Here is a 13,252-nt window from a genome sequence, read left to right as displayed (position 1 = left end):
CCCCCCTAGGTGAATTTATGACGTCATGCGCATACGTACGGGGGCAATGCTAAACTCACTGGCCAACCTGGAGTGTTTTTGATCGCTAGGTGAGGTTATGACGTCATACCCTTACGTACGAGGGCAATGTTAACTTCACGGGCCACTTTGGAGGAGCCGAATCGGACGGCCCCCTTGGAGGAGCCGAGTCGGCAAGGTTACGGACACCTTTGGATGAGCCTAATCGATCGGGCACCCGTGGAGGAGCTACAAATCGGTTAGGTGACCTGGAGATGAGGTTAAAGATGTCATTATGACGTGTTAACTTAACCTTGCGCACGAACGCTAACCAAACACACACAGGCTCCCCATGAAGGAGTCCAATCGGTTAGGCGACTGGAAGTTGAGGTTACGACGTGTTAACCTAACCTCGCTACGAGGAACGCTAACCTAACCTCAGACGGGTTTCCCTTGGAGGAGCCGAAGTAGTGAGGTGACTTGTAGGTGTGGGTGACACGTGTGTTAACCTAACCTTGGCCACGAACGGTAACCTAACCTCACACTGGCTCCTAGTCGTCTCCCCATTGGAGTAGTGGCGGAGCTGTGACGTAATAAGCGCGGGCGATTTAAAAATGTATGTTTATCTTTACACAACCGAACGCGCAGGCCTTCTTCTGACAAGAGCTATGACGTCACAGCGTGGGTGATTTGAAATGCGGACTGCTGGCTAAGGGTGCATGACGTTATAACCTAACTTGCGTCCATTCCTTGTCCGGTTTCTCTATAGTGTTGGGTTTGTGGTGAGATGAATCTGTTAAGATGGATTTTTTTACAACCGGATGCCTTTTCTGACGTCAACCTCATCAGTGAATATAATAAGATGAAATTAATGACATGATATATGATAGTAGGAAGGGAGAGAGTAAAATCCGGTAGTAGCACATAGCCTTCTCCTATCTAATAGCATCGAGAGGTTTACTCAAGGCTTTACGTATCCATCCGACGGACAAATAACCATCAACAGCGTTATATGCCTTCACTCCATATGAGCTCTGCGGAGTTCATTGGAATTGAATCAAGGCTTTTTGGGGTACACAATCTAGTCATTAGAAATTGTATACCACCACCTACCTTACCCTGCCAGGCTGAATGGCTCAGACGGTTGGCACACAATCTAGTAATTGGAAATTGTATACCACCACCTACCTTACCCTGCCAGGCTGAATGGCTCATACGGTTGAGACGCTGGCCTTCTGTCACAAACATTGCAGGTTAGATCTTGGCTCAGCTGTGTGGGAGAGGAGACATATCAGCGCACTCATGCGGCGTCTTCGGGAGTTACTGTAAATAAATATCCGCTAGAGACATCACAGTGCTCTTAGGACGACTTACTGAGGTAGTAGAATAACGACAACAGATCCTCTGTTAAAAGTAGAGCTGATTGTCACGTGAATACGTGTGTTTACACATTTCCTTTGAACTCTATCTTTCTTATGCAAGATATAGCATGTTCAAGTAACTTTTTGTGCGCAAGTACATCAGCTTGGGGTACACTCTGACGGCGAGTTTGCAAGTTACTGTAAAACGGATTACTCACACACTCTGTTAGCCGTGGGAGACAGTAGGATTGCGGGGGCGCTATCTATCTAAAGAAATGAAAAGCTGTTCTTCATCCGTCGGATAGGTGTCGCACGCATGTATGCATGACGGGTGACATAGGCGCTAATTTTAAGCATTTGTATGTATGTGTTTAGAAGCAAGGGTATACTGTACGGTCGACATCGAAAAGAAAAAAATGACTAAGGGAGGTTAGATAGGAGCGTGGTAAGAGACGAGCAACGGTTGTGATAAAATGAGAACTAGAAGTTCTTCAACCTACATTTTCATAAAAGTAAAATGGTGACGACTAGGAAAATATTTGATGGGTGTGAGGAGGCAAAGAGAATGCAATAAGAAGAACATTTTAATGTTATTCAAATATTTATTGTGTAATTATTTACAAAATTAAACTATTACCGGTTATACTACAGATTTTTTTATGCTGCCCACAGGGTTGCTGTACTCCTTAATGTCTTACTGTGAAGAGGTAGCATGTCTCCAAAATTGTAATGCCTCCTGAAAATTTCAAATTAAACAATATTTATTGTTTATGAAATTAAGTTTTCAAAATATATGATACTATGCATAGGATTTTCATTAAAACGTGACCTTTTAACAGCCCAGCCATGCTTGTTTGTAGGTGGTAACACAGAATACTCATGCTTCCAACTTCAAAAACGTATAGGTAATGGTATATCATTTTCTACAATCTTGAGCAATCGAAGCTTTCTCGATCAGATAATATTACATGTGGAATCCTCCACGATGAAGAGCAGTTTTCGAGTCTATTGGTGATTCTGCTGCTTTAATTAAATTGTAATCACTTCAATTACGGATAAGAATTAGCTCTTGTTTTTCGTTGATTACAATACGTCTAAAATCATCAGCAAAGCCGAGAATATTGTTGCAATGGTGACATACCAGAAAAGTACCGTCCTGATTAATCATCCAGTTGTTATTAGCTTTCGGACACCGTCCTGCCATCCTTAAAAGATTACTATCCTCATCACTATAAGAATGGTAGAGTTTCATTGCACTTGTAATACCAACATTCTTCAATCTATCAATTTCCACATTATTTACTTAATAACACGCTTCAGAAAAGATAAAAGTTAGACCATGGTTGTTTAGTTGAGATGTGCTTGGTCCACTTCCATCTGCCTTATCTAGACGTCCTTCAACATAGAGGTAGCTTTCGTGTGGTAGGGTGTATACATCTTACTGATTAATGATAAAGCGAATTTCATCAGAGTTATTGAGTCCAAACGTAAAAGGTTGATAGGAATGAAGCTCACTTCATGAGTTTCTACTGCGTTCATAACGTCTAGCTTTTCTTCCATTTTGTTCTAGGAGCGTATAACCTAAATCTAAGTGAATCTGCTTATGGTCATCTGTTAACTCGTTGAGTCTTCTCAAACATGTAGTATGTCTCCTGAATGTACACCGTGTTTTATAGATTTTCTTCATACTGGTTTAAGATGAAGTTTGTAAGCTACGTGCGTGTGTCGATCTAAATTAATGATCTGATTACGTTTATTCACAAGCCTGTGAGTGATGGTACTAATGTGTTTTACAGACACAGGATGATAAAGAACTACTGACGATATCACACGAATAGTATAACGACTTTCCTCTGTAATAATAAAGTCGTGCAGCACGTGTGAAAGTTGTTGATCACTATACAAGTCTGTAATAATATTACAAGTGATGTTTACATAATGATCATTGAAGAGTGCCATAGGTTGATCAGACTTATAACGTACGTTCGGTATGAGCTCTCTTGGTGAAAATCCAAGCAATGGCCCAGTCGAATCAGGTTGTGATTTGAAGTCAATCTTGAATGAAGGCTTAATAACACATTTATGTGAGATGTTGCTCACAGTAATTGCGAATTTGTAATTAGTATTACTAAAAATCTCGTCACTAAACTGTTCAATTAACGTACTTTCAATGTAGTCATGAATATTGTCTACTGAATAAATGCCTGACGGTAGCGTTAGCACATACTCATCGTAATAGAACTTGTTTACGCCATCACACACACGATAGATTTTATTGTAGCTTTCAAACGATATAAGTCCAAGACTATGTGGCTTATGACCGAGTTCGATCGGTGAGTTAAAGTAGACGATTGTTTCAGGTCACTATCAGCGTACAGCGAACGTTCTTTCACCGTTGGTCATCACGTGCACACTGATGCTCTTTGTTTACTGTCTGGGTTTGATATAAGAACATAAGACATAATCGTTCGCACATGTGTGAATTGAAATTTTGCACACGGTTTTTATTGTAAACAATGTCTACACTGCTTCCGAAAATAGGTATGAGCTAAAATGGAGGAGGTAAGTCTCCTTAGCTATCGAAATACCATACTTTAGATTTACGTTTTACGTAGGCAACATAATGAGTTCCAAGTCCGCGAGTGTTGTCTAATTACAGCACTCTGACGTTCACGTGGGCATGCTGGTAGTTCATCGCGCATATACACACCGCGAAAATAATGAATTGCTAGATGTTTTGCAAACGTAAAATCTTCTTCGTGGATTAGAGCTCGATGTGGCAGTGCATTCAGCAGACGTTTTTTGGTGATATGTAGATGCCAAGCCCTTTTTTGTATGGCGCTAGCTTCACGTGTACGCCTTTGCCTCGTAATGAAATTGGCTCCATTGTCTTGTTATGGCGTTCACTCTCTTTCAACTGTTGCTTCGCTCCTTCTACAGCCTTAACAGTTCTTGCTACAGCACTAGCACCACCCAGCAAAGACCCTAAAGCTGCTAGTCCAACAAACAGTGCAGGAATAAATCCTCCTCGTTTTGGTACAGGAATAATTCGTGCACGTTTACAAAACATTGCTCTGCACTTTGGAGAATTTCTCGCTCTTGCTGCGCGCAGTGTCTTAATAATGGCTACTCGCGGATTGTATTCCATTCGAGCAGCTTTTCGTGCAGCCTCTACAACTTATTTTCATCCAAAAGTTTTAGTTTTATTCTTCATAACTTCTGGATATCGTTGTTTCATCATTCTGTACGCGATTTCACTCGTCAAGAGTGATTTATGAACTGACAGTTACTTGTTGTTTCATTTATTGTTCAGTTACCATGAAGATTACACAGCAGCAAGACACTGTGCCTGTTAGTGACATAGTGCCACATCTCTTACCTAGTTCTGGTATAACTGCACATCAGTTTAAGACTTTTAATCAAAATACATATGGACCAATTTTGCTCCTTATATAGAAAACTCCTTACAGGACAAACTGACACAACCTATGGTATTCGATATGAAGACGACTGTTTCTGGATAGGTAATTCAAATGTTAAGATTAATGGCAACAGTCTCATCGTAAAAGGTGTTAACTATAAACCTGCAAAAGGTCTCTTAGAACAACTTTTCTCATGAACACCTGACAAGGATATAATTTCACAAGATGATCTTAAAAAATATAGAGCAATACTTTTTGCTACTGACGCAACACGACGTAATTACAAAAAGACAGAAGCTGTAATTGCAAATAAGAGTCGCAAGTATCGAGAGTTTATTTCTAAGCTGTTTCCGTCACGTCAACCGACTGCACGTGGCCTTAATATTATCTTACAAGCCTTTATTGCCGTATGTAGACGTAAGATACTGGAATGACCCTAACTTACTCGTAGAATGATTACAATTTCTAAGAGCTTCGCAAGCTGGTCACACAGGTCATGAATCAGAAATTCTAGAACTAGAGAGGGGATTGCATCATGCAGGTATTATTCTGTAATGGCTTGTCAAGATAAGACCTCACCCATAAAGATGAGCATCGCACACGAGTTACATAAACCAGCTCGTAGCAACTACTATCGCAGACACGTTATTACACGTGGAAGAGATGATCTCTGGCAAGGAGATTTAGTAGAAATTCCATATGCCTCTAGCAATAAGGGGTATAAGAATCTACTTACTGTCATCGATGTGTACTCTAAGTTTGCTTTTGCACAACCTGTGCGTTCTAAGACAGCAGCTCAAGTCAAGGATGCATTTAAGCATATTGTTGAATAATCAAAACGCTGCCCAAGTCTTGTTCAAACTGATCAAGGTAAAGAGTTTTAGAACAAGGATGTTTCTTCTTACCTCAAGTTACTTGGCATTGATCATTACTCTACGTACAGCAATCTCAAGGCAAGTGTTGTAGAACGCTTCAATCGTGGCGAGAATTTACAGCAAAAGGTTCTTATCGTTAGATTGAACTACTACCTAGATTCGTGTCAACCTACAACGATACACCTCATAGCACTATCGGCACAAAGCCACGGCTTGTTACTAAGAATCACCACACTTAGATGCCATTCATCTTGTAATCTAAATGGCTGATCCACGCAGCCATCGCTTTAAAAAAAGGTGATTTCGTTCGCATCAGCAAACACAAGTCTATCTACATTGAAGAACTGCAGAAAACAAAATATCCTGATCACTATTTAATCGAACGTGTTATTCATCATTGTGGAAAAAAACTGTACATCAAATGGCGTGGTTTAGAGTACTACTTCAATTCGTGGATTAATAAAGAGTATGTAGGTATTTTAAAACTTGATTTTTATTCTAGAATCTCTACCTCTCGTTTCTTCTACTGCATACGACAAGTTTAAGCTTGCAAGTCAACATTATTACTACTAGTTAATTTAGGATATGATGTAGCGTAGGATTAATATAAAAAATTCAGCCAACACCTGCATTATGTTTCACAAATCGTATTTTTAGTATATGTACATTTTTCTTTCTTCAAGTAAATCTGTTCTGTCCTTTCTTACATATGTTTTTACTGTCTTCGCTGTTCAAGGTCACCACACAGTTCCAGTTTTCATTTCATTGCACCGGCAACGACAAGTGCTGCTATCTTCCCGGCAACTGTAGCATTAGGTAAGGTCACACGCTGCATAGCTTTACGAAGCAGATTTTAATCGGCTACACGTCTTAGTTCAGGTTTGATTTGACGATAAGCGATGTCATACTCTTTGCAGGTAGCATCTAACATTAATGCCAGCATCCCCACATGCCAAGCGGACGTCAAGTCGAGTTTCAGGGCCATAGTACTGGTAACTAGGTAGATGAAGATCAAAAGGAAGAAGATTATTCTCCTTATTGATAAGTCCATGCCCAGCATGCTTCCTCACCTTTCTCCCAGAACGTTTCTTCACCTTTTTCTGCGACAGCTTGCTTACTGTTTTCGCAGCCATGGTAAGAGTTTATAAGCGAAGACAACTCATTAGTTTTAGGTCCGTGATACAGTTTAATGAGTTGACATGTACGGCTTGGTTTCACTGAAGGCCTCCTAGCTAAACGCATTTGTTCATGATGTAAACTACACGTTTAAAATTCTGACAAAACAGGATCTTGCGTCCACTCACGAGGCAACTTAACCCAAATCCTCTTTACAGCATTCGCAGCTACATTGACCAAAAATTCCTTTGGTAATGAATTCAACTCTTCTTCAGCAAAAGTGTTTAGTTTCTTTTTGCAAGCATTAAACGTTACGATTGCCTTTTCAACTGCGTTACACTTAGTATCAGATAGAAATGGCACGATGTCTTTACAAATGTTTCTTTCACACTGTCCTCATTTCGACACTGCAATTTACATAAGTTGTCCACCTCCCAGCATGCACGCCAACACAACCAATTAAAGAGCATGCACACATGGCGTGAAGACTCTTTAATTGTTTCTCCACTATGCTTCTTTAGAAGAGTTTTAAATGATGGACATCCTAATTCATGCATGTCGATAATTTCACATGTTGATGGCAGATACTCATGCAACCATTCCTTCTTTTCACAACCCTTTAAAAACAAGATCTGCTCTTGAGAAATGAGCGTTCATGATCATAAGTAGGAAGCGATAAGGTATTCCTTTTTCTTCTCAGCGCAGACCATTTTTTAATATCCATTTTGTCTGCTTTTTGTCTTCATCTGTTTGCAAACAGTAAGGGGAAGGTGGGCTAAATACTAAACTGACGAGTTTTGGCGCCCGCAGCACAGTGCAATCCAACACAGCCACCTCCTTAAGCACAAATTTGTTGCCGATCACTTTAAAGCCTTGTACATCAACGATTAATGTTCTTGTTATGATGGAATAAAACGCTCTAATTTCTAGCACACTATCATAGAGACTAAAGAAAATATTATCACTTATAGCATATATAAAGGCTTGAGTATTGTTCCGGCCTAGGTATGGCTAGGCTACCAAGTTGCTCGCTACCACTTTAGGACAGATAGCAGCACCCTTCAATGTGTATTTATTTTGAAGCCCCCAGCTGGATGTGGTGTGGATGGAAGGGGGATGAGCGATGGTTATGCTTGGGTGCCTCGAGCGAGAGGAGATAGGAGGATGTGACTGACTGTTATCGAGGGCATCTACCTACCAATAGCCAGCATTCTGTATTTATAATCTGTTATATACGTATCGTAAGTGTAATGAATATTGTTATTTAATCAGTGAGTGATTTACATTCAAAACAAGTTTACTTGATAACGAACAAGTCTAAACATGCATAACCATGTGGACGTGATCGCTGCATGTTAAAACAGTGTGACCTTGGTATGACACATGCTCAGTCCCGCTATTATAGAACTACACATAAAGTATGTAAAATGTGTTTGATTCACAGCTCTGTTACGAAATTTGAAAAGTGGTACAAAGCCTGAAACGGAGCCAACTATGGCACAGGTGCTCAAATATGTAGAAATGCGTTTTAGGAATAGGAGGAAGAGGAGGAGGAAAAGGAGGAGGATGAGGAGTGTTTATAGTTATTTGTCCGTCGGATGGAGACGTACAGCCTTGAGCAAACCTCTCGATGCTATTCGACAGGAGAAGGCTATGTGCTACTGCCGGGCTTTAACCTCTCCCTTCCTACTATCATGTATCATGTCATTCATTTCATATTATTATCTTTCCTGACGAGGTTGACGTCACGAAGGGCATCCGGATATAAAAATCGATCTTGGCAGTTCCAACCCTTGTTCCTTTTCTCTACAGTGTCGTGTATGAGGTGAGGTGAACCTGCAAAGTTTGCGACGGAAGGTCAGCGTCTCAACCGTCTGAGCCATTCAGCCTGGCAGGGTAAGGTAGGTGGTGGTATACAATTTCTAATTACTAGAGATTAGACTATACCCAAAAAGCCTTGATTAAATTCCAATCCGCTCCGCAGTGCACATATGGAGTAAGTGCATATAACGCTGTTGATGGTTATTTATCCGTCGGATGGATACGTAAAGCCTTGAGCAAACCTCTCGATGCTATTCGACAGGAGAAGGCTATGTGCTACTACCGGATTTTACCCTCTCCCTTCCTACTATCATATATCATGTCATTCATTTCATCTTATTATCTTCCCTGATGACGTTTACGTCAGAAAGGGCATCCGGTTATAAAATCCATCTTAACTGATTAATCTCACCACAAACCCAACACTGTACAGAAACGGGACAAGGAATGGACGCAAGTTAGGTTAGAACGACATGCACCCTTAGCCAGCAGTCCGCATTTCAAATCACACACGCTGTGACGTCACAGCTCTGTCAGGAGAGGCCTGCGCTTTCGGTTGTGTAAAGATAAGCATGCATTTTTAAATCGCCCGCGCTTATTACGTCACAGCTCCGTCACTACTCCAAGGGGGAGACGACAAAGAGCCTGTGTGAGGTTAGGTTACCCTTCGTACCCAAGGTTAGGTTAACACACATTTTAACCACACCTACAAGTCACCTCACTAGTTCGGCTCCTCCAAGGGGAACCCGTCTGAGGTGAGGTTAGCGTTCCTCGTAGCGAGCTTAGTTTAACACGTCATAACCTCAACTACTAGTCGCCTAACCGATTGGACTCATTCATGGGGAGCCTGTGTGTGTGAGGTTAGGTTAGCGTTCGTCCGCAAGGTTAGGTTAACACGTCATAATGATATCCTAACTCCGTCTTCAGGTCACCTAACTGATTTGTGGCTCCTCCATGGGCGCCCGATCGATTCGGCTCCTCCAAAGGGGTCCGTGACCTTTCCAACTCGGCTTTTCTAAAGGGCGCCCGTCCGGTTCGGCTCCTCCAAAATGGCCCGTGAGGTTTGCATTTGCCTCGCACGTAAGGGTATGACACAGGCGCCAACGAGGTTAGACCCGCTGCCGCAAGGAGCAGCACAAAGCAGGAACGAACCAGCGCTTGACCCGGAGATTTGAAGACATACACAATGGAGTATTTGATAAATAGAAGGTTAGCGCTCAAAGGCGAAGTGGTTATTATAATTTAAAATGTGACAGCGAGTCACATAGAAAATAATAGTAGAAGACAAATGGGAAACAAATTCCCAGTAACACAAATTTCCACGGCGAGTTTGCCACGTCTAAACATGATAATGGAGAGGGCCCAAAAATCACAATACCGTACGCGTGATGTTGTAATACCTTACTCAAGACTTAACTCGTTCAGATTTCCTTATTGCCGTGATACAAGGAAATGAGATGATAATGTGAAATAGATGACGAGAAACCCTGTATATACGGATAATAATCGTAAATGATCTACCACAAATTAAATACAAATATATTACAAATTAATTGTACAGTTTGATAAGTTTGCACACATTCTGTGATGTTTGAAACATCACAGCTGCTAATTCCATACTAGTCCAGAAGTCCAGAAAACGCTTCTCATTCATATTCGCCTCCATATCTTCCCCAGATGTACCCATCACCTTGTCATATTCTTCAGTTCTGTTTCCAAATCTCGCATTGAAATCGCCCAGTAACACTATCGCATCCTTACTCTGGACCCTGACTACTATGCCACTCAGTGCTTCATTCCCGTCTGCACCCTCACATGATGAGTAGACTGAGACAGTGCTCGCCCTAATTCCTCAGGCTGCTAAATCTACCTACAACAATCGCTCATTTACGTACCGGTACCTAACAGGAATTATGTTGCATGAATTAGCATTCCTGATGAACAGTCCTACCCTACACTCTACCCTTCGCTTTTTAACACCTGTTAAAAACGCTTTATAGTCTCCTATCTCTTCCTCGTTATGTCCTCTGATTCGAATATCGGTAACTCCTAACACATCCAGACCCATCCCCATTGCTGATTCATCCAGTTCCACTTTCTTTATTCTATAAGCCTCATTAATATTGGTAGCTCCATGTCAAATCCCTTTTCGTTCGCTAAATTGTTTCCAAGGAGTCCCTAGCCTCTCAAATGGAAGTGGGACTCCGTTACTCCCATTGATCCGAATCTTGCTCACAACGTTCTGAGAATTATCCATCTGTGGTTGTTTTTTAAATAACAATCATAACAATAATAATAATTACTATAAATATTATGAAAAGCCTGGATGTCGGAATTTTGTCCTGCGGCACTTCTTTAACGTAATGAAAGTCAAAACGAAACGGAATTGTCCCATTTAAAGACCCTAAAATGCCACCGACCTCAGATGCGATCGACCCCGCTATCTTAGGAAAAGAACAACATGGACTAACCGAATACTACGCCACTCAGGTCGGCTGCTTATTCAAAAAGGTTGGTTTGTAGGCACTAGATGGATAGGGTATATTATTATACTTACATTTACAGACCACCCAACTGACGCTGCAGTCGATGGCTTTTTTAATGGCCAAATCCATGCAGAAATTACCCACCACGGGGCCTAGAGCGTTCTTTCCGTCCACCCAAGCAGTATTGGGGGTCTCCTTGATGACCTCAGGAGTAGCGGTACCGGACGTGGTACCTGACTTGAGGTCGTCTAGGTACATTTCTGTAACATCAAACCAGAAGTGGAAATAGTGATAATGGTGACTTGTGGCAGCAGGATAATCATCTCTTAATGTTAATAATAGGATCCCAAGATAGCGGGTTCAAACCCGGCAGAGGTAGTCGGATTTTTGAAGGGCGGAGGAAAGTCCATTCGACACTCCATGTCGTACGATGTCGACATGTAAAAGATATCTGGTGACACATTTGGTGTTTACCCCGACAAAATTAATTAAATCTCAGCCATAGACGCCCAAGAGAAATCCGGTTTACTCTGTCTGCCATCTAGTGGGCATAGAATAAAACGGAACGTCGAAATAGACGAGCAGGCAGCCAGATGGCGTCAAATTGAATTGTCTGCATACGGTAGCTGAGGCCATACGATTATTATTATTATAATTATTATTATTATTATTATTATTATTATTATTATTATTATTATTATTATTATTATTATTATAGGAATAAGAGTATGAAAGGAGATATTGATTACAGTGACTATATTAACACCATGTGGCCAAGTCCGTGCGGCCGCTATATTCCTCCCAAACACTCCAATAACTGATTGTATCACGGGAGGGGGCATTAAATATTAAAATTTGAGGACTTCTATAAAATAATGTTGTGAGCATATTGTGAAATTAGAAACACTCAATTACAATTTTCAAAATAACACATTTATTTAATTAAGACACATCACATCGGCAACAACTATGTCCTTACGCAGAAACCGACATCACTAGCTTACGGTACTTCACAAGGTGTACTGTCCGGTCTCTGACTCTCTCCCCGTCTGCACTTCTGAATTCGTCACATCACAAAATATTTTACCAGTTCGTGTCATCAATTATTCACGTGGTCATTCAACTTCCGGCTTAACAGTACCCTTTCTCCACAGGTCCACACTTCCTCTCACTCAACTCTGGCGGTAAAGGTAAGGGTAAAAAATCCTTCTCTTAAAATCAAAAGACCGCACAGAAGTCTTATAACTTAATACCCTTTTCATCTTTTGCTAATGGCGTATGGGAATTACCTACGAACTACGATGTATTAACAGCTACAGAATATAACACAGACTGAGGGCGAAAGCTCACTGTAATATTTATTAATGGAAGCATCTGCACATTTTTTGCATATACGTAGTTCAAATTAAAAGGGAAACAATGAGATATCTAAAATATTCATTTACATGGTTGCCACAATTAATCACACGTTCTAAACTTCAAAATTTCTGTGGAAGATTTATCCGCCCAATTTCCCCCTCTGCGTACGCTCCTGTATCATGGCTATGTTAGGGGCAAAGAAAGCGAAGGAAGCATATATTCTTTAAAAAGGAACACACGGAATCTCATAATTATAAATCATATTAGGGCCTATATATTTATTACCTGACTAAACAGGAAATTATGTCACTAGCAGATACTTTACATGTAATACCGTAATATCCAAGTATTCTATTATGTTGACAGCATGTTGTTTACACAGATTTCATGAGCTTATACCTGATTCTATTCTAGGCTACAAACTGCACACATACGTCATATGATGTAATGTTTCATTTACACTAGATGACAATGCTAGTTCACAAGTTATTCGATGCCAGATAACGCTGAATGGAAGTATCTCGGACATCTGGCTTTCTTACTCATGAGGTGATGACATGGATGATTCACAGCCACTGAACTAGGTCAGCCTTTTCTTTTATTGAACATGCGTTTCAGGAGTTGATTTCTTCAGTATATACTGCGAAATTCAATACGACAGACGATTTCGACATAAGGTGGCCAGATGGACCGCATTTTGCTCCTACACGGGTTTAGCTATTGTGCTTTGTTCTCTATCTGCCCAAACCTTCTGTTACACTTTCTTCCTGCACAACATTGGTGGAATATTTGTAGTCGACACTGGGGCGTTTGAT

The 13,252-nt window shown here is 40.9% G+C and overlaps 1 protein-coding gene across 1 annotated transcript in view; it reads right to left on the bottom strand.

Annotated features, from left to right (window-relative positions):
* LOC136874928 (uncharacterized oxidoreductase YjmC) overlaps positions 1-11,287 on the bottom strand; it is a 99,753-nt gene extending 88,466 nt beyond the window's left edge. Inside the window, exon 1 of the mRNA XM_067148638.2 lies at positions 11,150-11,287. The gene's annotated coding sequence lies outside the window, so the exon portion shown is untranslated. The remainder of the gene's footprint in view (positions 1-11,149) is intronic.
* Between the last annotated feature and the right edge of the window lie 1,965 nt (positions 11,288-13,252).

Source organism: Anabrus simplex, chromosome 5 (assembly GCF_040414725.1).
Source record: "Anabrus simplex isolate iqAnaSimp1 chromosome 5, ASM4041472v1, whole genome shotgun sequence".
Lineage (NCBI taxonomy): Eukaryota > Metazoa > Arthropoda > Insecta > Orthoptera > Tettigoniidae > Anabrus > Anabrus simplex.
This window is presented reverse-complemented; position numbering and strand designations above follow the sequence as displayed.